General features: G+C 32.9%; 1 long non-coding RNA gene across 1 annotated transcript in view; it reads left to right on the forward strand.

Annotated features, from left to right (window-relative positions):
- Positions 1 to 23357, forward strand: part of LOC119618326 (uncharacterized) — a 133505-nt gene extending 110148 nt beyond the window's left edge. The window contains exons 3-4 of the long non-coding RNA XR_005234646.2: positions 16419 to 16653; positions 22967 to 23357. This is a non-coding gene — a long non-coding RNA (uncharacterized lncRNA). The remainder of the gene's footprint in view (positions 1 to 16418; positions 16654 to 22966) is intronic.
- The last annotated feature ends 420 nt before the right edge of the window (positions 23358 to 23777 follow it).

The following is a 23777-nucleotide window of genomic DNA, read 5'->3' on the forward strand; positions in this document are numbered from 1 at the left end:
GACCTGCCAATTTCCTGAATGATGTTGCAGTTCTTCATAAAGCCTGATTGATAAAGTGCTGAAGCCGTTTTCATTATTTCTTTTCTCTCTGTCAATCCTTAACATAAATCTTGACCATCTGAAGTAACGTGAGAAAGGTCCAAGAATAATGGAGAGGTCTGCGAAGAGGGAGAAAAAGAGAGAGAATGTGAAGAAGAGGGGCAGGCCCATGAGATGTGATCACCGGTATGCAGTTTACAAAAGATATGGAGCTGTCTAGTATTTTATTTAGTAATTATTATGCTGAAGGAAATCCTTCTCTCTACTGTCAAGCCTTTATTAAAACTCTGCTACATGCATTAGCCTGTGCTTATGATTACTCTGGGATGTAAAAGGAAAGGCATCCCAGACTCACATTAGGGCCAGGGCAACACAGAAAAGACACAGCCACAAGGGCAGAAGTAGAAATATGCAGCCCAAGAGGAATAAGACAGAAGTGAATTCCTTAAGGTTATAACATATTGTAAGTGGACATTATGATACAGAGGCTTCTAATATTTATGTAAGACTTCACAAAGTTAGAATATTTCAAGGAATACAAGCAGCCTACCTTTGAGTATATGTGAAGCCTAAAACAAAACCAAAGCATGTTTTCTAATTAATTTTTAGAGAATATATGAATAAAATAAAAACAATGAAGAAAAATAAGAAATCATTTTCTATACTTTATGACATGAACTTAAAAATTAATATATTAGTAATTTTTCATCAGCGATCAATATTTAAAAGCCAAAACAAAATAATTTCTGTTTCTAGGTTTTAAAAGAGAAAAGCAATGACATATTTCATTAACAATTATATTTATGTAGTTGCAGTTCAGCCTTCAAAATTGAATGTCTCTAGGCCTAAGGCTGCCCATTGCCTAGAGAAGGAACCCAAAGAAGGATTGAAAGGTCATGTATTTCTAAATGTTCCATGGTAAATTTTAGAATCATAGAGGTCACGAAGTGACTGTTGATGGTTTCCATTATGCTAATGACATGGCCTCTTTGGAATGTACCTTTATGCATATTTAAGAATATCTTGGTATAGTGATCTTTCTGTGACATTAGGTTCACAGTTCTAATTCTGCATAAACATTGCCCATTGACAATATGAAGTTAACTTCAGGCAGTTGGTAGCAAAATTGTGAGCTACTCTGTGGAAAGTTAACTGTTACCTCATTATATTAACAATAAACCACAAGACAACCCTAGAAAATTGCTACAAATTTAATTTCACCACATAAAGAATTAACTTGCTTATAGAAGCATATCCCATAATCACAGGATTTTGTTGCAAAAGGAAACTGCAGATATCAAATAATATCTAAGGTCACATTTTCAGACAACAGAAAAAGCAGGAGAGCCCAGGTTTTCTGATTTCTTATTTAAGGTATTTTCCACTAGATCCTGTGACTTTACTCATATTCCAATATTAAATAAATTATTACAATATTGTATAATTTTATCATGTACTTAAAGCAAATAAAAAGTACTAATAGGAACAAATAAATCTAGCAAAGAATCCCTTAATTTGTATTTTTCTAAAATTAATACATATATACAACATAAGAATTCAAAATATAAATATAATTTATTCCCCTGAGTTGTTTATTATAATTATTCACTTCGTTACAAAGTAAAGCTTAGAAAAATTATATAATTTCTCTTATCTTTATTTTTCCTTGAAAGCTATCACAAGACAAAAGTCCCTATTATTATGATGATCTCTTAACAAATCTGTTAGAATCAAAAATATATTAATGGGAGAATCCATAATGTAACTTTATTCCACATCTATTATCTTAAGACAGTGTCATGAAGACCAACATTTTAACCTAAAAAATAAACTAAAGAAAGATGCTGAGACCCATCTACTACTATTATATTTTAAACTACTTATCAGCTGTGAACACTTTAAATATTAATCTCACCCAAGCCTTTTTTTCCACATTATGCTTTAGTAGACTGATTTTTATTCATTTGAAGTGGTTTCAATTTCCAATAGTGCATCAAAGTCAATAAAAGAAACGGATATACTGCACCCACTTTTAGATCTCTAGAGCTTTTTTTCCAAATCATTAACCAAGGTGAGCATCTTACCACTACTTCCACAATTGCTTTTGCCTAATGACTCTTGGTGAATATCCAGCAAAAGGATGCTTCTATCATAACGATAAACCATTGGTCACAACTGTATATCATAGTATAGGAAACCACATTTTCATTGACCACAACCACCACAAACTCAAATTTCGACTTCCTCTTTTTTTCTGCATGAGCAGTAGTTTGTTCCAGACTTATATTTGTTGCATATTAATATCTTCAGCACTTAAAGTTGGAATGCCCAGCTCTATATTAACCCACATGTAGTAATATTTAAGAAAAGTGCCACACCTGTATATTTGTAAGCCTGGTTTTTAAAATAAAGGCAATTTTGTTTTGAGAGAAAGAATAATCTTATTTAAAAGAGTGCTGGACTCAAAAGACGCATATTAGAGTCCTCAATTAAATAACTAGGAAAGTCGTTTAACTTCACCATTGTAAATTGTATTTTCTTCCTTTTCCCATCAATAGATAGGTAAATACATACCTTGAAGGGTTTAGTACTAAAACATGTATAATCATGTTATAAATTTTAAAATTATGTACAATGTAAGATATTGCATTTATTGTAAATTAAGTATGAGTTTAAAAAACTAAAGATTCATTAAATGGAGAATATTTAATTCTTAAAATTTGCATTTCAGGTTTCTCTTAGTATTGCTATTTACTCATCCTTGAATGCAGAGAGATGCTGGCTCAGAGCAAGAATATGTTCATCTGCTTCTTAAAGCTAATCTCCTACTGGCTTGTATACCAGTATACCAGATACCTCCGCGAAAGCTTCTTAACAAGACTAGAGTTTAGAGCAGTTTAGAGCACCTTCGCAGTTTAGAGCACTTGTTTTCAGAGCACGGCCCCCTAATCAACAGCGTCAGCTTCACCTGGAAACTTGTTAGCACTGTAACTTCTTGAACCTAGATCAAGATCTACTTAATCAGAAACTGTGTGGCTGGGACATGCCAGTTGCTTTTATTAAGCCCTTCATCTTATTCCAATGTCCACTAACATTTGAAAACGTAGGTTTACATAAGTATCTGAAAAATTCTTTGTAAAGGACTAGAGAATAAAGATTTTAGGCTTTGCAGGTCATATGATCTCTAAAGCAGCCATCGACAATATGTAAATAAGTGAACATACCTATATTACAAAAAAAAGAAAAAATCCTTATTTACAAAAATAGATGGTAGGTTAAGTTTGATCCTCACGATGTGGCTTGCCAGCTCCTGGTTTGGAGAAAGTATTTTCGTGAGGGTTTGAATAGTTCTCTGGTTTAAATAGTTCTCTGCCATCTGCTAGATGACCCCTTATTAGAACCTAAAAGCATCTATATAGGTACCCCAAATATAAGGTAATTGAGGAACAGAATGGATGAAGGCTTTGAAAGACAGAGGGCATGTTCACGGAAAAGATTACATGGAGTGGGCATTTTGAGTTTGTAGGAAGATGATAGTTGACTTAATACATGACGGTTTGGCCTAAGACTAGCCATGCATTGATGTGAGCAGTATTACACACATAATGGTAAGAGTTGTGTGATTTAATCCTGTAGCAATTGGATTATCACCAGTAGGTCATAGAAAACCACAGTTTGCTTAGATATAAGATGTGTTTCACACTTATTGTATAAATTACTCAGTGATGCTTTTTCTATTTAGAAGTATGCTTTGAATTATTATTTAGATTTAAATTTAAATATTGATTTGAAATATACTTATCAAAGCAATGTAGGCATTCCTTAACTTGGAATTACTTTAAAGGCATTTACATTGGCATTGCTTCTTGTCTAGTAATATCTGACAGATCTTTCCTCTCTCTTCTTGCATAGATGAAGTAACATACACCCATTAAGAGGTAAAGCACGGTAGAATCTAGAATTGCACAGGTCTCCAGATTTCCTTTCCATGCTCAATTCTCTCCATTTTGGAGTGCGCCTTTCCAAAGACGAGCCCATTTTGGAATGGGCATTTTTTGTCTAGAAAATGGTCAAGAATATTAACTTTAAAACTGATAACACAACATAACTAGTTTTTGGTTTTGCTTTTTGGGGCAGTGGGGTGAGATGAGGAGTGGAAGTTGTGAGCCAGGAATACAGTGAAATCTCAAATTTTTCAAGTTGAAATGCCAGTAAATCCCAATCTTAACACAAGGGGAACACATTCCAACTTGAAAAAGCTATCATAGTGCATTTGTTGTGATGTAAACTTTATGGATTATAAAGGACTTTAATATGCATTATTTTATTCAAATCCAAACACATGTTTTGGAATAAGAGAATGTATGAGAAATATAAAGCAGATACATTGTCTTGTGTAATTTTCTCAAAGTTGTTAAGTAGGTTTAACTCTCCCATAAAGTCTTTAGATCATCATTAAAATTGTCCTAGAGATATTATTTAATATTTTGTGATGCAAGTAAAAAGAGTTCAATTGGAGATCGATTCTTTGAAGTAAACTAGACAAACTAGCCAAATTTTGCAGTTAAAGGCATATTAAATTAAGAATTAGAAATGTACTATCAAATGGTCTATTACAAAATGGTTACTCCATTGCCCTGTCTGATTGAAGTACACATTTTGGGAGCTTTAAAATTTCCAAGATGATAGTAAATCTCTTTCATTTAATGAAATAGGCAATTTTGCAATCAGGTCTTTAAAATAGTAGATCTAGAAACCCTTAGTGAGAAATTTTCAACCCCTCATAATTATTTTCTATGTGAAGTGGGACTCAAGCCTGTGTGAATAATAACATGAAAGTATACATTTACATAAATGTCATGCAACTTTGGATTACAACCTTATATTGTTTGCTTGTCTGTAACCAGAAAACCCAATAGATAGTCATGGCTATCATTAGATTGAAATATTTTCACAGGTCACATCAAACAGTACACCAATAATGAAGAAATACATGACTGAAGTAAAGAGGAGTCACTCACAAAGGTAACCAAAGGAAATATCTTAAAGCAGAATTAAACTGGAAACCAACTTGTACACTCAGAGCCTTACAACTAGAGAGCAGAAAGAATCACCTGTGGTCACTGTGCACAGCCTCTGGCCTTGTTTGACTAGCAATGGCTTTGAGTTATGTTTTACCTTAAAGAACATGACAAGGTCACAAACAAAATTCTGGAACTCCTCCAGGCCTAGTGTTTCTAATTTCCAACTAATATTAACCTTTAGTATTTGGGAACAAGAAATAGGAATTCTTAAAAATTATTGGGAATCATGAGATCGTGAGTTATTCTTTGTTTTCCATAACACTTTTTTTTACATGTTTCTAAGTACTAATGGGTGAATAAAATAATAGTGAAACCTTTTTACATGCCAAAAGTATACTAGAAGTTGCAGAAGTTTTTAATAAAAAGAAGCAATGAATAATAAATGCACATTTTATTATTATATATCACTATGTTGTGACAAGTTTAGATATTCCAATAATGTTAAAATTATATATATATGCAACAGGTCTTGATAATAGGTAAGAATAGAGAAGGAAATATTAATGTAAAATCAATGCCAAACATTGAAAATAATCCAAATATTTATTATTTCTAAGTTATAATACTTAAAAGTAATTTTGAAACACACAAAGTGTAAGTAAAACACACAAGTACTTATTTTCCTACCTAAAAGTCTTAATATTTGTTACATGATAAATATTCTAGATGTAGAAATATTTTGTATTTTGTTACTGACATTGATCAAACTGTTATAAGTGCTTCCAAAAGCGTTTACAACTAGGGCGTTAGGGTACATGTTATTTAATATAATCTCTTTTTTAAATAATGAAAACATGCTCTGATTTGATTTTAGTACTAAAATAAATATACTTTTACCAACTTAGATTTTAGATCAGTTTTGGATTTCACCTTGGAGATTCTATACCATTCTTATCTTCTTTTCTTTGTTTTTATTTTGTTAAAATATTTCAAAGAAACAAAACCTATAGCAAATACTGAAACACTGAAAATTATCAGTGTGCATTATTGGGTAGTATATTAGTCTGCTCTCACGCTGCTAATAAAGACATACCCAAGACTGGGTAATTTATAAAGACAAAGAGGTTTAATGAACTCACAGTTCCACATGGCTGGGGAGGCCTCACAGTCATGGCGGAAGACAAAGGAGGAGCCAAGTCACCTCTTATATGTGACAGGCAAGAGAACATGTGCAGGGGAACTGCTCTTTATAAAACCATCAGATCTCATGAAACTTATTCACTGTCATGAGAACAGCATGGGAAGAAACCGAACCCATGATTCAATGACCTCTCACCGAGTCCTTCCCACAACATATGGGGATCATGGGAGCTACAATTCAAGATGAGATTTGGGTGAGGGCAAAGAGCTGAACCATATCAGGTAGTATTTTTAAAAATTAAACATTTGTATCTCCTATCAAGGTTAACAGAAGTACAGGTGTAGATTTCAATTTAATGATTTATTTTACTTTCAAGTCAAATTGCTTCTTGGAACAGTATTCATAGTATTTGCATAAAGTATATGATATGTATTAACTTATTAATATTTATTTATGTTTTAAAAATGACTTATTGTAAGCAGCCAACAGCCCAAGAACATTTTTATCATGGCAATAACCACAAGCAAGATTGACTAATTAGATTGTGACCTCTTCTTGCCTGTGTGTTCTTGTCCTGGTTCCAGGAAATATCGACTTTAACTTTTGACTGACTGTCAAGGTGTCTCGCTTTTGCTTTTAACTTGATGTCAATGGATTCCTTCAAACCAATAACATCTCTGTGATGATATTTAAGCTTTAATTCTCACAGATAATTATAATACTTGTTTTTAATTTTTTAATGTTTCTTATTTGATAATTCTCAGGATTCAAGATTTGAAAAACATATACATTTCCCAAGAAAGCTTGCGAAGGAATTCCCATATAGAGACAGCATCCAGGTCATTTGTATTACAGTGAATATTCATTATAGCTCCTGTCTCAGTATTTGCATACAGTCCACCTGCCTTCATGTTTCCATACTTAGTATCTCACACAGCAAGGAAAAATGGCATTGATAAGATTTTTTTTTCTTTTTTTTTTTGAGATGGAGTTTTTACTCTTGTTGCCCAGGCTGGAGTGCAATGGTACGCTCTCAGCTTGCCACAACCTCCGCCTCCCGGGTTCAAGTGATTCTTCTGCCTCAGCCACCTGAGTAGCTGGGATTATAGGTGTGTGCCACCACGCCCGGCTAATTTTGTATTTTTAGTAGAAACGAGTTTTTCCATGTTGATCAGACTGGTGTTGAACTCCTGACCTCAGGTGATCCGCCTGCCTCAGTCTCCCGAAAGGCTGAGATTACAGGTATGAGCCACCGTGCTAGGCATGACAAGATTATTTGACTTGTTAGTGCAAAATAACATTCAGTCACAATCAGAAAATTACTCCTAGATATTAGCTTCAAATAAATCATTTGTCCAATGACCTACTATATGTCTGAGAGCATACTACTGGGAATAGAATACATTGTTTATGAAAAGGTACTCAGCTAGTCAATGAGATGAGGAGGTAAATCTGTCAACAGTGACAGACTCTGCAAACAAAAAAAACCAAAATCCAATAAGTGGGGAAGAGATTCTAAGAGTTTACTGTAGGAAATCCATGATTCCTTTTAATTTCAACCTTCCTTACTTAACAACAATGTCAAAGTAATGATTTATGTGTACAAAAGACACCATCATCGTGAGTAATAAAATTAGTACTAAGAAGCACAATTCAGGAACTCCAGCGACATTTGTTCCAGGACCATTCCCTACAGCAGTGTGTTCTTCCCCACTTACGTTACTAAAGTGCAAATATCACCAAACAAACAAAGAATCTTAAAAGATAGATTGTCAAAATCAAAGAGACGAATGCAAAATACATGCCCCAGAAAATGATATGAATTTTTTTCTTATGTTATGTATGACAGTGAAGATATTACATTCAAGTTTGCTTTTTCCTCTAGCACCAGCGACATTGAAAACATAGATTTTCTGCTAGAGAAAATAAAAAGCTAAGTTAAACATCCATGCACTGAACTCTTTGATCCATATGACACTGAAGATTCCAGAGGTGATTCCAAAATTCATACTGTCATTGGCATATTTTTCTCAAAGAACTCCTCAAGTTTTTGGTGAAGGCTGAACTTAGTTACCATGTCCTTAGCATATGTTCTTTTGAAAAACAGCTGTTCTACAGCTTTGCAGAGCAAAAACCACAAGACTAATATGAAACCTAAAGCAAACACAGGCATGGTCAAATGGTCAGTTATATGTCAATTACAGCAGGCTAGACAATCCTCCAGGGCATCAACCATACAGCGCCCAATTCCAAAGCAGATGTCAGTGAGAACTATATCTCACTTATCCGCTATAGGCTTTTGCTTAAATTATGTAAATACTGAGGAAGATTCATGAAGCAAAGTTTTTTTTTGTTTGTATTTGAAGAAACAAGGAGCTCAGTTATTTCATATAATATGATAGACACTGAGTCAAGAATTGGGCTTATCATTACTGATGTCTAAAAATCACTAATTTTGTTAAATATTTAGGTAGTTTATGTCACTTAAAAATATTAACTATTAGGTCTTCTTCCTGTGTATTCCATGGTTATCTTTGCTAATGAGGTACTGTAACATTTTGACAAAAGCATTAAATATGTCATAATCTAAGGAAGATCAAAGTCGAAGTTATAGTAATCGTTACTTTTCCTACAAGTATCATTGGAAGTTGAAAAACTAGCATTATAAATGAATCAATCATTGAAAAATCTCCTCAAAGTTAATAGAAAAATAACTTTTATTTTATTTTTGGAATTTAAAGAACTAGAAAATGGCAACTTCTAAATCATGTAATAAAAATTCTTATTTTACCAAGCTGTTTACAAACTTTGCAGGCTGATGCCACACTGAGATAGTTAATGTGTTGCCTCATGGTGGCAAACCATTAGAATGTTCTGCATTATAGGGATAAGGGATTTTAAGATGAGAAAATTTCACAACATTTTTTATCTAATCGAAAATTGACTCCAATTAATATTTCCTCTAAGGCAAGAGAGAGATTCCACTGAGACATGTACCTTCTTTCACTCAAAGGTAATTATCAAGCCCCAGAAATGATTGGTTTAATAAAATTTCTAGTGATCATATACAAAGTATGTGTAATATAAATCAGAAGACTGAACATTCCTATAAATACTGCCAGAACTTAAATACTTGTCATGGAATGTATCCATACTTGCTTTCAGATTTATCTACAACATATGTCTCGGTTAAGAATTTTACAAATACATCCAGCTACAGGCTATTGCTTTTGTCTTTTAAAAAATCTACTAATTTTGGAAAATAATACGTGTAAGCATAACCATAGATTCTTAAATGATATGGCACATATTATTAATATGTATAGAGATATATTTATATACAAATGTTTATATGCAAATATAACACATTTCTTGTAACTTTTGGTATCAAGTTTTTCATTAATATAATTTGATTTCTGAAATTCTTTCCTATTTAGAATCACTGGAAAGAGGCTTTGACCTACTGGGAGAGATACTAAAATAGATTCCTGTATGGAGAGAAAATAGAAGGGAATATTTTCTATTCATACTAATCCTGAAAATGTTCCAGGTCACTGACCCACACTGATAGGGTGTACATTAAACTCCACCTATCGTTTCATGATACATTTAATTTCTGGATACTAAATCTTAAAATGTTCCAGTTGTAACCTATCACATTGTTTTTTCATCTTTCAAGGGGAAAGAAGATACCATGCAATTCGAGCTCTTTGCACACAAAAATGAAAACACTGGACACTGTAGATTGCTTAATATCTTTGTCAAATTTTAAATGCCAGTGTGAAATTAAATATAATGTTAAGTATTTGCTGCTTGCCTTTCTTTAGAAGAAAGAGAAAATAACACGTTTTGTTTTCGTGGGCTCAGTAAATAACTAGATAAAAAGTTTAGGTTATTGACAACACAAAGATTATTTTGACCTAGATTTAAAGTAAGGTTTTTTTTAAAATCATCTTTTGCTCATTAACTACCCTATGCATGTACTCTGTGGGTATTATACAGAAGTGTTTCAGTCCAAGGTCTGTAAGGAAGACTTAATTGAGAAGAATTATGTATTTTTATTTCTAAACTTAGGAATTGTGATATGGGGAAATGAGTATTTCAATCTTTTTAGAACTTTAATGAGCACATTTTAGAGATTAGTAACACCTCTTCAACTCACCCAACTTCTCAACCCTGCTCTAAGGGAATCACATGAGCACTTGACCTCAGTAAGATTTTAAGAAGAAAAACAAACTTCATAAAACTTAATCACATTAGTTGAAAGCTGGAAGGATGTTTTAATGCTTCTCCTAAGCCACCAAGTTCCATTACCTGAATCCCATCAACATAATCCTTTCTAAGGAAGAAAAGAATGAATCAAATGGAAAAGATTTGTAATTGAATTATCTTCAGTCTCAGGGCCAATTAGAAACATTTTTTATTGGCACACCTAGATATAACCTTGACTGTTTCTAATTAGTCCATCAACTCAGATAATAAGAAATGCAGGAACATTTTTACAGTGTTATAAATTGAAAAGAGTTCATATTGTGAATAACATGTGTACTACCCATATATGAATAGATGGAGGAGGAAAGAAATAAGTGTATTTATAATAGGGTAAAGTGTTATCCCATAAAATATTTCCATTAGTGAGTAAAGAAGGTCATTCCTTTGCATAGAAAGATTTATAATTCTATCGCTATTTATGCCATATTCATTTTAGCTATTACCATGTTTTAGCTAGTTGTGCTGTTTAAGAAAAAATGAACGTTGTATATAGTTTGTCTTAAAGTAGACCTATCAATACAATAAGGATTTTTGACATCATCTTCCATAAAATAGATCATAGTAAAATTGGATATTGGGAGCGATGGAAGATGTGCACTTCAAACTGATTTCTGAGTAGTGAGAACATTTTTAGATGTCAAGGTTCATTTCAGAAGTGTAACTGAATGCAAAAGGAAGCATGGTTAATTCTCTATTCTGATATTCTGAAACAGAAACACAACATCCCTGTGACTTTCTTTCTTAGAAGGCTTGATAAACAAACACCCTGGGTTCTCCTGAAAAGAGAGAACTTTCAGGAGTTCTCTGTTATAGAAGTAGACAAAAAATGATAATTTGCTGCACAGAATATTGTTTGTGGGTTATTATTTTGATTTAATACTCTTTACGCATGATATGTATTTCTCAGTTCTGGGTTTTAAGAAGTAATTTTACTTCTCAAACAGCAAAACTTTTTGGACAGAAGTTTTCCATGTGTAACTAAAATATGCAATGGTTTTGTTAAAAATATATTCAGTCTATTTTAACAATTATTAATGAAAAAGGTTTGTTTTAATTTTAAACTAAGATGACTATAATCAGACTATAATAATCAGATTCTTTAACCAATCTGATTATTTGATGGGCTTTTATTTCCAAGTATAAGGTTCAGTTCAATTATCTTTGTGCTTCTTCTTCTTCCAGGTGTATAATTATAAACAATTTTAAAGCAAACTGCATGTATCTAATTATGGCACTTTTATTCCATCCTATCAACAGTACTTATTGAGGATCTACTAGAGACTAGACACTTACTATAGATAAGTGTAGTTTAAAAAAAATAAATAAATAAGACCCGCTCCCTATAGTCAAGCAATTTTTGCTCTAGATATGTTTACCTGAATAACTTAATGTGAGAAAAACTTTAGTGTCTAAATCATAATAGTATTCACAGAAGTTAATAAAATGAAAGTAAAATTTGAAACAATATTTAACTTTTTTCAATCTTTATAAATAAATTTTAATCTATTTCTTTAAAAAATGCTATAACTATTTTTTACACGCTGTTTTTCGTTATTAGACTCTAAAGTTTGTCACTCACTCATGCATTTGAAATAAAAGCAAATCTTTACAATAAAAATAAAACATTTCTGTACTTAAGAAAATGCCCATTTGCCAAATTTGAGATACAATAAATCAGTTAAATGTGAAAAATGAATTTTATATTTATCAAAATACATTCTGTATCATCAACTTAATGGGAAGATAAAAGAATTACTTTAAAGTATTTTTGCATACATTTTTATTCTATATAACTTTGAAGGTCATCAAAACAGTCAGTTATAGAGCTGTAAAGTTACTCCAGACGTAAGAATTTTACCATTATCACTTTTCACTTTATGTAAATTGAATGAATTATATTATCATAGCTAGAATACTTAAACAATAATTAACCCTATGATTCAGTACCTATTTTTAATAGCACATTTTCTTCTAGATTGTTAGTAACTGTATTGATGGTTGGTAGGGGGCTACCATTTTTCCTAGTTATCTGCATATATTATACAGCACTATCTTTAGTAATTTCTTGTTATGCTTGCATATACTAGTTGGTTAAGGGTGGGAATAGTAGCAGGGAATTCCCAATTGCTCTTATGAATTTGCAATTGAGAGATTGCAATTCTAGGTTCTGGCTCTTTTGCTACTAGAAATGCATAATCATTTAAAAATACATGTACCCTTATTGGGTCATGCTCTTTCTAGGAACATGTAGGTCACATGCCATCTCCTGATATTATTCCCTTGCACACAATACCATAGATATGTAATTATGAAATAGGACTTCATTCTTTGCCCCTGGGGAGAATAAAAAGTTATACAGCTGTGTAAAACTGAGATACCCCTCTCCAATCTATAACCAAGAGAGTTGTTCTTAGGAATGGACAAAAGGAAGACTGTGAGGAATTATATTTAGTTTTAATATTGTTCTAAGTTTATTAATTTAAAAGGGAGGGTAAGTTTTCAGTTGTTTGTCTGAAATGGCAACAAATGTAAATAAAATTTTAAGATACAATTTTATCCCCTAAGTTTATAGTAACATTATGTTTTTATTTGTACTTACATTATGGTAATTACCTAAAAAAACTGAAGAAACTGTAAGGAAAAATATGTCTAACATAGCTAATAAAAATAGTTTTGCTTGGATGCTATGAACTAAACAGGTGGTATTTTGGCATACATTTGTTATTGAGAAAGAAATGGCTAAAATACTAATTGTCATTTCTTCCCAAAACATAAAATTTTCTGTATTTTAAATAATTTTTTCATTCACAATTATTTCTTCCAAACTTTCTCAGTGTACAAGTGTAAAATGTAATCTACCTTTTGAACATCTCTGAACATTAACAGAAGATATAAAGATATTCAAAAAGGGTAGTTGTGACAGGTACTTTGAAGCCATTAATCACATATTTGTGTTTGTTAGTGATGTATTAATGTCCCAAAGTTGGTCTAAGTAGTTACAAGAACACAGAATAAAAATCATGAGCTTGGAGAAACATATTTTCTAACCAGTAGAACATCAATATGCCACAAATATTTTCTCTACTGACAAACCGTAGTGAGGTAAAAATGCCTTACTGCAGTAACACCTTACCTTGAGGTTAGATGCCATCTATCTATAGCTAAGGCATCAAAAAAAAAAAAAAAAAAAAAAAAAAAAAGATATAATTCCTAACATACAAAAAACAAAACTCAGACTATTTTAGGAGTCTGCAATTTTTCATAATAATTTCATGTTTAGTCATAATTTTACGATTTGTAATATTTTCAATTTTTCTGCTTTTTTTTTTTTTATTAGAGATGAGTTTTAACATTACTGGTGTCCAAAACAGGTAAAGAAAAGGGTAAAATATAGTGGACGAGATGACAAATATAGCGATGACCTCACATTTGTGTAGTTCTCTAGAATTTACAAAGTGTTTTTGGATGGCACAACAACCTCAAACTGAAGTCCAGATTAGAATATTAAATTGATCAATTCTTTATTATTATTACTAGCATTGTTTTACAAACTGTGAGGAAATTCATTACAGAGTACAGAGATCTGGTACTCATTCTGAGGAGTGAAATGTAATGACTAAACACAGTACAAACAGTATAACCTATTTCACGTTTCCTAGAAAAGTTATTTGCTTTGGGTAAGTAAATAAATCCTTTCCAATCAGAAACAACTGTTGCAAATATGTAAATTTTAGATAATCAAACACTGTCCTTTGAAATAGTCTATTTATTGTAACTCCAAAAATCATGCTGGGGATACTTTGCTTAATCTCAGGGAGCATTATACATTTCACACATTGAACATTTTATTTTCTAAAAAAGGCCATTGAAATTGAGTATCTCTTTATTTTGGTGGAGGGTATTATGATCATTTTTCTCTAACTTTTAGATGTCAGGGAATAGTATTTGGATTTTACATAGGTATGTTTTATTTCTTCAGAATGCAAGCTCTGATTTCAGATTTAGTCAGAAAAGAGATACACATAAATCTATATGACCAGAAGAGATAAGTAGATCGTAAAAAGTCCACACACATCATAACCCTGCACATCTAACACACAGATAAGGACAGTTACAGATTATTATGGCATGGATAACTTGATAATCTATGGTGAATCTATGATAAATTTCAAACTATAACAAATACAATGACTCATATTTTTTAAGGAAACAAACCACGAAGGCATAAATTTACCCTGAGATTTGTGTCACTAAGAAACTGAATAGTTCAAAGTCAAACATTATATGACATGCTTTAGATTGCTCTTATGAAAGGCACTATAGAAATGTCACCCTATTATAACCTACTGTATTTAAGAATTAACTGCAGCAGAACAGCCACGGGAGATGAATATATACTGATGTGATCATCCCCTCCTATTACTCACCAGTAGTTAATACAAAGCACGCTTTAGAAAAGAATGTATAAGACAAAGAAATAAACACAGTGTTAAAAAAGGACTGCATTTAATATCAGGATTTTTTTATTAATTCTAACTGATCCTTATATTATAGTATTTTATCTGTAATAATAGGAGCCTTTCATTTAAATGATGCCATCAGTATGCCACAAGCGGGGATTCTTTCTTTAGTGGGAGGAGTTAGCAGCTCCAACATTCAATTGACCTGTTTCCAAATAATCTACAGGAAAAAAATGAAGATTAAGTCCTCTAACAAGAGCAGTTTTCACAGCCTTGCATACAAAGAGAAGGATTCGGTAAAAAGATGAGAGGGCAAGCCGCATTGTGCTGGCCCACTTAAATCTTATTTCCAATTCACTAAATGTGTTATTTGACTTGGCAAGTGAGCTAGTATGTGTATTAGATCAGCAGGGAGCCTAATCAAGGAGATGCCAAGTTTACTGCAGCCCCTCTGAGCTGCATTAGCCTCAACTAGTGACCTTAAGCAAAGTGGGTGGTTGAACCCAAAAGAGAATAGCATTAACTTTTGCTTGAAGTTCAGCCTGAAGTCTCCTTTTGTGCCTTATTCCAAAAAAAAAAAAAAAAAAAAAAAAAAAAAAAAAAATGCAAAAAGCATTTAACAGAATTGAATATAACAGAATTGAATCTAGTCTGCTCAGCACCATCTTCACAGGCAAGGCTTCATAGAAGCTTGCCTCCATTAATGCTGACACATGCAAAAGAAATGAAAAGCATTAACTCAGCTGAGGCACTTGATTTTGCAGCTGCAGAACAATTCACTTTGTAACTCAGTAACTAAGATGGGGTTTTTCCGCCCAGATAAATTGCTAATTTGCTAATTGATACAAAAAGTATTTTCAAATATTAAATAAACTGCAAATAAAGCAAAAAGAAAAAGAACACTAAATTACAAGGACACCTGAAAGATATATAGCTTAGTATTAATAGATACACATATTTTTAAAGACCTCTTTTACCTTGTACACAGCATTGAGCATCCATTTCCAATTGCATATAATAGCTTGGATGTATATGTGAACTCTTCAACGATGTATTTTATACCAAGTAAAATGCAAACCTGTATAGTTAAAAAATGTTGCTATATAATAAATTCAAGCAATAGATTTATCTTTAGAAACATCTTTGTTCTCAATTTGGTCTCCCTATTTTAAACTTTCCATCTTGTCTATATACTCAAAGACTTCTAATAATGTCAGTTTTACACATTGTTTAGAAATACTTCGAAAGCTATCTTTAATTCCAGGATGTTCGACTCAGAAATACTCATACAGCAAAGATTGGTTGGATATGAAGATTATAAAGTTATTGAAGCTCAAAACCGGAATATTTTATAAGACCTTCTGTAATGCCTTTGGTTGTAAAAGTTTTCTCTTTCCTTAACAGAACATAAGGCAAGGTTCTTTTCTTTTCTTTTTTTATTCATCCTTCATTTTCCACTGTTTATTCGGCTTCCCTCCTCAGATCTGAACCAAAGCCAAGCAAAGCACCATCACCTTCTGGAAAGTGCAGAAACTGCAATCAAGATCAACAAAGAAAAGCACCCTTCTCATAGATTCATCTCTTTGGCGTTTAAGTGTTGGGGCGAGTCTACAAAACTCAGATTCCTCATTTAACTAGATGTTCCAGGTCACGGCGATATTCTACTGAGGCAATTTTCAAAAGACCATAAAACCACCACATCAATTTATGCTTGCAGGTAGTATAATTGCCTTTATATCATATATTTTTAGAAAAAGTGGCTTAAAACAATTTGAATAGTGCTTTAGAAATAAGACCCTTAAATAATTGGCACTGGTATTGCGTTTCTTAACTCTGGGATTTCAAAACATTTTCCAAACATTAATTGCAATGGGCCCCCGGTGAGGCTGATATTATCACACCTATTTTCCAAGACGATAAGCAGGGAGCGCGGGGCCCATTTCTTGTCTTGCCCCATGCCCTTCAGAGCTTGTCCAAGCTCAGAGCTCCCTTAAAAACCATTGGATCAGCTCCATGGGAGCACAGAGGAAAATGAGAAATGGGCTCTTGGAGATTTAAGGGATTTTGTAAGGTCGTGTGTGAGTGAGCTGTAGCTATCAGCGCTTGGATATATTTCCTCATTAAGACAATTCATGTAGAATATCAGGTTTACAGGAATACGCTGGTAAGAAGTGGACTCTGTTGCTGTTGGTTTTTGAGTAACTTATTTAATAACAAAAATGTCTTCTTTTGATTTGAATAAAAATAAATGGCTGGATTTTCACAGGCAGCATGCATAGAAGACCAGCAAGGGCCAACGATGAATTTCGACACTGACTTTTAAAAATTGTGAAAGAGATGCTAACAGCCTAATTTGCAGTGGAGACTAGATTCTGTGGCTGTATCAGGTGGTGGTATAAAGAAGAGCCATATACAGAAGGTGAAATGAGGGGTTAAAAGTCACGCTAAACATGCTGCAAGGACCTGTGGGCATCCCAACCTTTTTTTCTTTAATTGGGAGGAGAAGAGCTTTTTACTAAAGAGTAAGTTCCACAATGTAGGCCGGCAGCCCAACTGGGAAATACTCTTGATTTGAACAGTTTGCAGCAGTTCTTTTCTGAACTCTTTATATAGATCCTCTTTCAGTACTGAGACACATATTTTAAGGTAAAAAGGGTATTTTACTAATTTTTTTAATGAAGCTTTGACTGCAAGCAATACTTGGAGTTGGTAATCACCGGCTGGTTCTTCCCTCCTGCACTGCAGGAATGAGGCCACTTTCACAGCTGGTTGTCAGCACAGCTCTTATTACTAACACCAATTATTGATTTTTAAAAGGCCTACGCTATTAGTACCCTGCTACATCTCTTCTCGTACAATATGCGTTTTAAAAATTCCTTTTGTAAAAATATAAAATCTGAGTTCAACCTTTCTATCATCACTGTGCTTGTTCTTTACATTTTATCTTATACCTTCACAGGAAAGCAAACCAGGAATCTTTTTAAAAAAAAAAAAAAAAAAAACTTTTGGGCTAATTTAGAAGCAGAAATACTTTGCCCATATGATCTCTCTGGAAGGTAGCACGTTATAAAAAAGCAAAGGGTGCGTAGTAAGGGAGGATGAAAGAACACAATTAGAGAGTTTAGGATCTTCTATCCCCTTTTCTCTGCCTTTATTTCATGCTATCCCAATCTATGTTTAAGCCAATCATAAAAACCCACCTGGCCTCATCCCCACTAGCATGCTTGCTTTTGCATAGGACTGCACCCCAAATTGGACTTTTCTCTTCTCTTTGAAAGTTCTCAACGAAGGTCAATTTTAGGATTTCTTTCAAAAGACACTATTCACACGTCACTCACTCTGGTTGCTGATATATTGTCCAAATGATAGGCAGTTCTGAGAATATTTATCTCCAGCAATATTTATACGTGTATTAGTTATGTAGAGCTGGTATAACAAAGCTCTACGAAAACTCGACAAAGCTCACCAAAAACTGGATGGCTGAAACAGCGGACATTAACGTTCTCATAGTTCTAGAGGCTAGACATGACCATCAAAGTGTCAGCAAGGTTGGTTTCTGCTGAGGGATGTGAGGGAGAATCTGTTTATGCCTTTTACCTAATTTCTGGTAGTTTTCTGGAGATTTGGGCATTTTTTGGATTATAGATGCATTTTCTGGTATCTTCCTTCCTGCTCACATAGTATTCTCCCTGTGTGTGTCTATGTCTGTGTCTAAATTTCCCCTCTTTATAAAGACTCAGTCGTATTGATTAGGGGCCACCCAAATGATTTCATCTGCTAGGATCCTATCTTCAGTTAAGGTCACATTTACTGAGAGAAAGCACTTCAACAACTTTTTGGGCAACATAATTTAAACCATAACAAGGTTTGTTAAATGTCATATATATGATATTTTATATAATCATTATTATCATATATTATATATAATCAAATTCTATTCTATTATTTACAAAATACATGGTGATCATAAGAGAATATTTTACAAATTACACGTGGGAAAAGTACATGACATTATTAAAAAGTCAGTGCCAATGCCTCGGCAGAGAAAAATTAGTGTATTAATTAGTTACCCTCTGATGGATAGTTTCTAGGTAATAGAGACAGGTATTGGTAAGCGAAATGGAATTTTAATTTCATGAGGATGCTAGAAAATTGCAAGTTGGAAGATCAATTTTATTTACTCCATCATTAACATGTTGTAAGTGAATATCTAAAGCAAGCTTGTCCAATCTGCGGCCTGTGGGCTGCATGTGGCCCAGGATGACTTTGAATGTGACCTCAAACAAATTTGTAAACTTTCTTAAAAGATCATGAGGGTTTATTTGCGATTATTTTTCTTTTTGCTCATCAGCTATTTTTAGTGTATTTTATGTGTGGCCCAAGACAATTCTTCTTCTTCCAGTGTGGCCCAGGGAAGCCAAAAGATTGGACACCCCTGATCTAAAGTATAATCCATACTCTGATAGATGGTTTTCAGTAACACAAATTCAACATAAAACTGAACATACATTTTCATGAGCAACTACTAGGTTCCAGGTACATGACTGCTATAGAGCATTAGAGTTCTAATACTAAGTAAAGAAGTGTGTGTGTGTGTTTTATATCAAGTACAATTTAGCCAGGAGGAGTGAAGTATAAACTGATCATCGAAATTTAGAGGGCGCTATAAAGAAAACCCATATACATGGAAGAAAGAAAGAGAAGAAGCAGGGTCAACTTCTTAGTTGTGAGGAAGGATCTTGAAGAAAAGATTACTCTGTTTTTGCATTGCCATAAAGAAATACTTGAGGCTGGTTCATTTATAAGAAAAGAGGGTTAATTGGCTCACAGTTCTTCAGGCTGTATAGGAAGCATAGTGGCATCTGCTTCTGGGGAGGCCACAGGAAGCTTCCAGTCATGGCAGGAGGCAAAGGGGGAACATCACATGGCGAAAGCAGGAACAGGTGAGAGCCAGCAGCGAAGTGCTGCACACTTTTACACAACCAGCTCTCCTGTAACTCACTCACTGTCATAAGAACAGCAGCAAGGGGATGCTGCTAAATCATTCATGAGACTCCAATCCATGAGCCAATCACCTCTCACCAGGTCCATCCTCCAACATTGGGGATTACAATTAGACAATTCATATGAGATTGGGGTGGGGACACACATCAAAACTATATCAGATAATGATAATATGACTTTAAAAAAAAAAATCTGTATAGTCTCACCTAACAGTGGCCTGTCTGAGGCAGGAAGACAAATGGAGTTCATGTCTCTAAATATTTGCAATTATAAATTAAGTTAACAAAATTACTACCTAGAGTATATTCAAATGTTCTACCTTGTCAACTATAGCTTTTGAGCAAGGAAATATAAAACTAGGTGCATGAAAAAATTTTTATATGACTGGAGAAAGAAAAATATTAAACATGATGGAATTTGATTATTGCCCATATTTAGATCTTCTGTTTATGAGTAAGGACATTTAAATTAGTAATAAAAGAAACATATATAGTTTATAAATATATGTAAACATTTTACAACATTTATTTTTCCTACCTTTGTTTCAATACAATTCAATAATTTTACTCATATTTTCAGATTTGCAGAGATTATGAAAAAACTCACTTTTAACCTGAGATTTTTAGTTTTTTAGTTCAAAAGTATATTTTTTTAAAATTAAATTTAACTGTTTTGGTAACATTTTATCCACATTACCATCATGTGTGCCAAAAAAAAGGTCAAATTTGATATGTGATTTGCTTTTCAAGAAATAAATTTAATCATCTGGATAACTGAGCAATAGAATGCTAAATATACACTTACTTAAGAAGATAGATAATATTGCAGTTCTGTATTTTTCTACTTCTTACCTGATTTCAAAATGGTGATTTCCATAAAATTTCTTGGCAATTCTAAAAGATAGTAGAAACAAATCAAAATGAGAAACAAATATAAATAAAATGCAATATTTTATTTGACTTTTGAAAATATATGCAGTCTTAAAGCTATAAACCTTGTAACACCAGACCTCCAAAACATCTGGATATAAGGTATTAAATAACATTTGCATGTCTGATTTTTTTTCACATTTCTCCTAGTTTTGGTATAGTGGAGATGCAAATTGCAAAGAATCAAGGAAGTCTTCCTGATCTATAATTTTTTTTTTTTCTCAATAGTTTTCAAGGAAAATGCAGCCAGGCTTGGTGGTTCGATCATTTGAAATCTCTAAAGGAGTTTAAATATAGGTAAACATCAGCGTGAAATCATAAAAACAAAACTGGTTGTTATTTCCAACTGCAATGATTCAATGTTGATGCTCACCCAAGGCAATCCCTTGGTTCCATCTTCTGACAGTATATTAGAATGTCAACTTGTGGATTTGCTTTAGCTGTTAATAAGAAATTTTGTCTTTATCATGAAGATTGGATCTTGGGTCTTCATGTCAACATTAAAATGATAATAGAGTGATAAAACACAAAATACCTGGGAATATTAAAGGATCTGAATCTTCTAACTGGGTACATAGATACTTGAGCACATCAAATGAATTAGTGTTAACCATAAGTGTATTATGTAACTCAAGTAGATGGTGTGGCCCTGGAATTCCTGAAAGTTGCCTGTTGTTTAACATGCTGCCAGAACTTGAATGTTGCCACCACTCTCCCCTCACTTCACTCCCTAGGGGCCTAAGCAGAGCTTATTAGACTCCAACTTCCAGAAAATGGGCTATGTCTTAAACATATCTAAGATTATTACTATAGAAATGTTATTGTTTAATTTTAATGAGTATGCTGATCATTTAGGTTGACAGTCCTTGTCACAATTTATCAAAGACAAATTAGCATAGTTAGCGTCACCAAAAGGAAACTCTTAAAACATAAGTGTTTTCACTTCTTCTGATCTGGCACTTTTCCTATAGAACTATATATCACTTTAGTACTTCTTAATTAAAAGTGATGTCTTCCTCCAACTTAGATCTGTACTGCAAGCATTCCCTGTCCCATGTTTCTTTTGATTTACAAAGTACAATATAAAGCTGGATTACATTATCTTCAAATAAAATCAACACCAACGATGTTGCTTTGAATGGTTTATAACAGTGATTTCACTAGATGCAGTAAAAATGCACAATATCTGGGAATTAGAAATTTCTCTTTTCAAATATTGAGACATTTCCCTTTCTTCTAAATTAACATTATATTTTATTAACCTATAAAATCTCATACTATATGTGTACTTGACTTCTAATATGTTAAATTTAGGGTATCTCTTTTTACCAGGTATTTATTAGCTATTAAATATCTAGAATAATTATTTAAAAATGTCTATTCCTTTTGTAAATTTAGAGGCTATAGATACATCAAATTATAATTATGTAACATTTTATTTTTAGATGAAAATTTTATTGCGATAATTATATATTCACATGTAGTTGAAAGAAATAATAAAGACATACTGTGTATACTTTACCTAGTTCCTGCTAAAGGTAAGCTACAGTATAACATTAGCCTAGGATATTGACCTTGATATCAGTTTTATCCAGCTTTCCTCAGTTTTATTTGTACTCATCTGTGTGCATGTATATTTAGTTCTATATACTTTTATCCATGTATTGTTATCAATATTTAATATTGACATGTAAATATTTTCTTACATTTTAAGTATTTATTAACAGTTGCTTGTGAATTACATGACATATAATCAATCCTTAAAAATATAAAATGACTACTAAAAATAGGTTTCTTTTAGTATTCTAATTGATAAAAACATTATTTTTAGTCTTGGCTAAATATTACTATCAAGTAGTTTGTAAAGGTTGACTAATGGCTCCCCAAATGAATAGTTTAAAAACATTATTGACTTTTTTTCCTTTTGAATTCACACCACAGTTTTTAACTAGAGGTTCAAAAGAGGTTAAGAAATACGAATCCATTTTCAGTATTTGGGGCATCAGCTCATTAAGAGTAATAGAGCAGGCTTCCAGTTTGAAAAAGGCACTGACTCAAATGTGTAATGATTTCACTTTCAAATTTCTTTTATCTCAGCTGCTTCTACTTCAACAAATACAAGTGCTTCAGATATAATAAGAAGACTAATGAGCATTGCAGATGATTACAACAATACTTCCCAAGGCATAATGACATTTTTTTCCCCAAATTAAGAAAAAAAAAAGGTTTTTTCTTGTTAGAGTCTTTATTGCCTGAATATGACCTCAGTTAAAACCAGGAACCCAACTTTAGAACAAATCTATGAATAAGTATTTTTTGAGTAAGATTTCTCAACTTATAAGGGAAGTTTTATTAACTTTAGCAAGGACTATGTATGTGCTACAGGATTACATCCTTAAAATAAAATGTGCCAAAACGGGTCATTTGACATCACTGCCTCATTGCTGTTCGGAGTTGGCATTTTGCTGATCACCTCACCGTGTCCTCTTGGGTACTTTCTCTATAAAGTGGTTACAAGTCCAGTCTTCTGATGTTATAGTTGGATGCACTATACAAAAGGGTCATTTTCTACTAAGTACCTTACTTGCTTCAGAGCCAGAGTGCAACTCTTTCATCAGTCACAGTTTTGAAACAGCAGGGGTACAATGTATCAGTTTGTTCAAAATAGACATTGTGCTGTTTTTGGAGAAATTGTGACAAATCGGGAAAGAATTTATAACCAACACTATACACATAACTTAAAAAACAAAAAAATAAAGTGCATAATCTGACTCACAAAATGAGACATCTGCAAACCACTACAGCAAATTGTATAATGAACAGCCTCTCCAGGGTCCCTTCTTATAATTCAAAGCTGTTTTTGGCTCCCTTTCATTCTGAGTTTGAAGACAGATTATTTTACAAGGTA

The sequence above is a fragment of the Chlorocebus sabaeus genome, chromosome 4 (genome assembly GCF_047675955.1).
Source record: "Chlorocebus sabaeus isolate Y175 chromosome 4, mChlSab1.0.hap1, whole genome shotgun sequence".
NCBI lineage: Eukaryota > Metazoa > Chordata > Mammalia > Primates > Cercopithecidae > Chlorocebus > Chlorocebus sabaeus.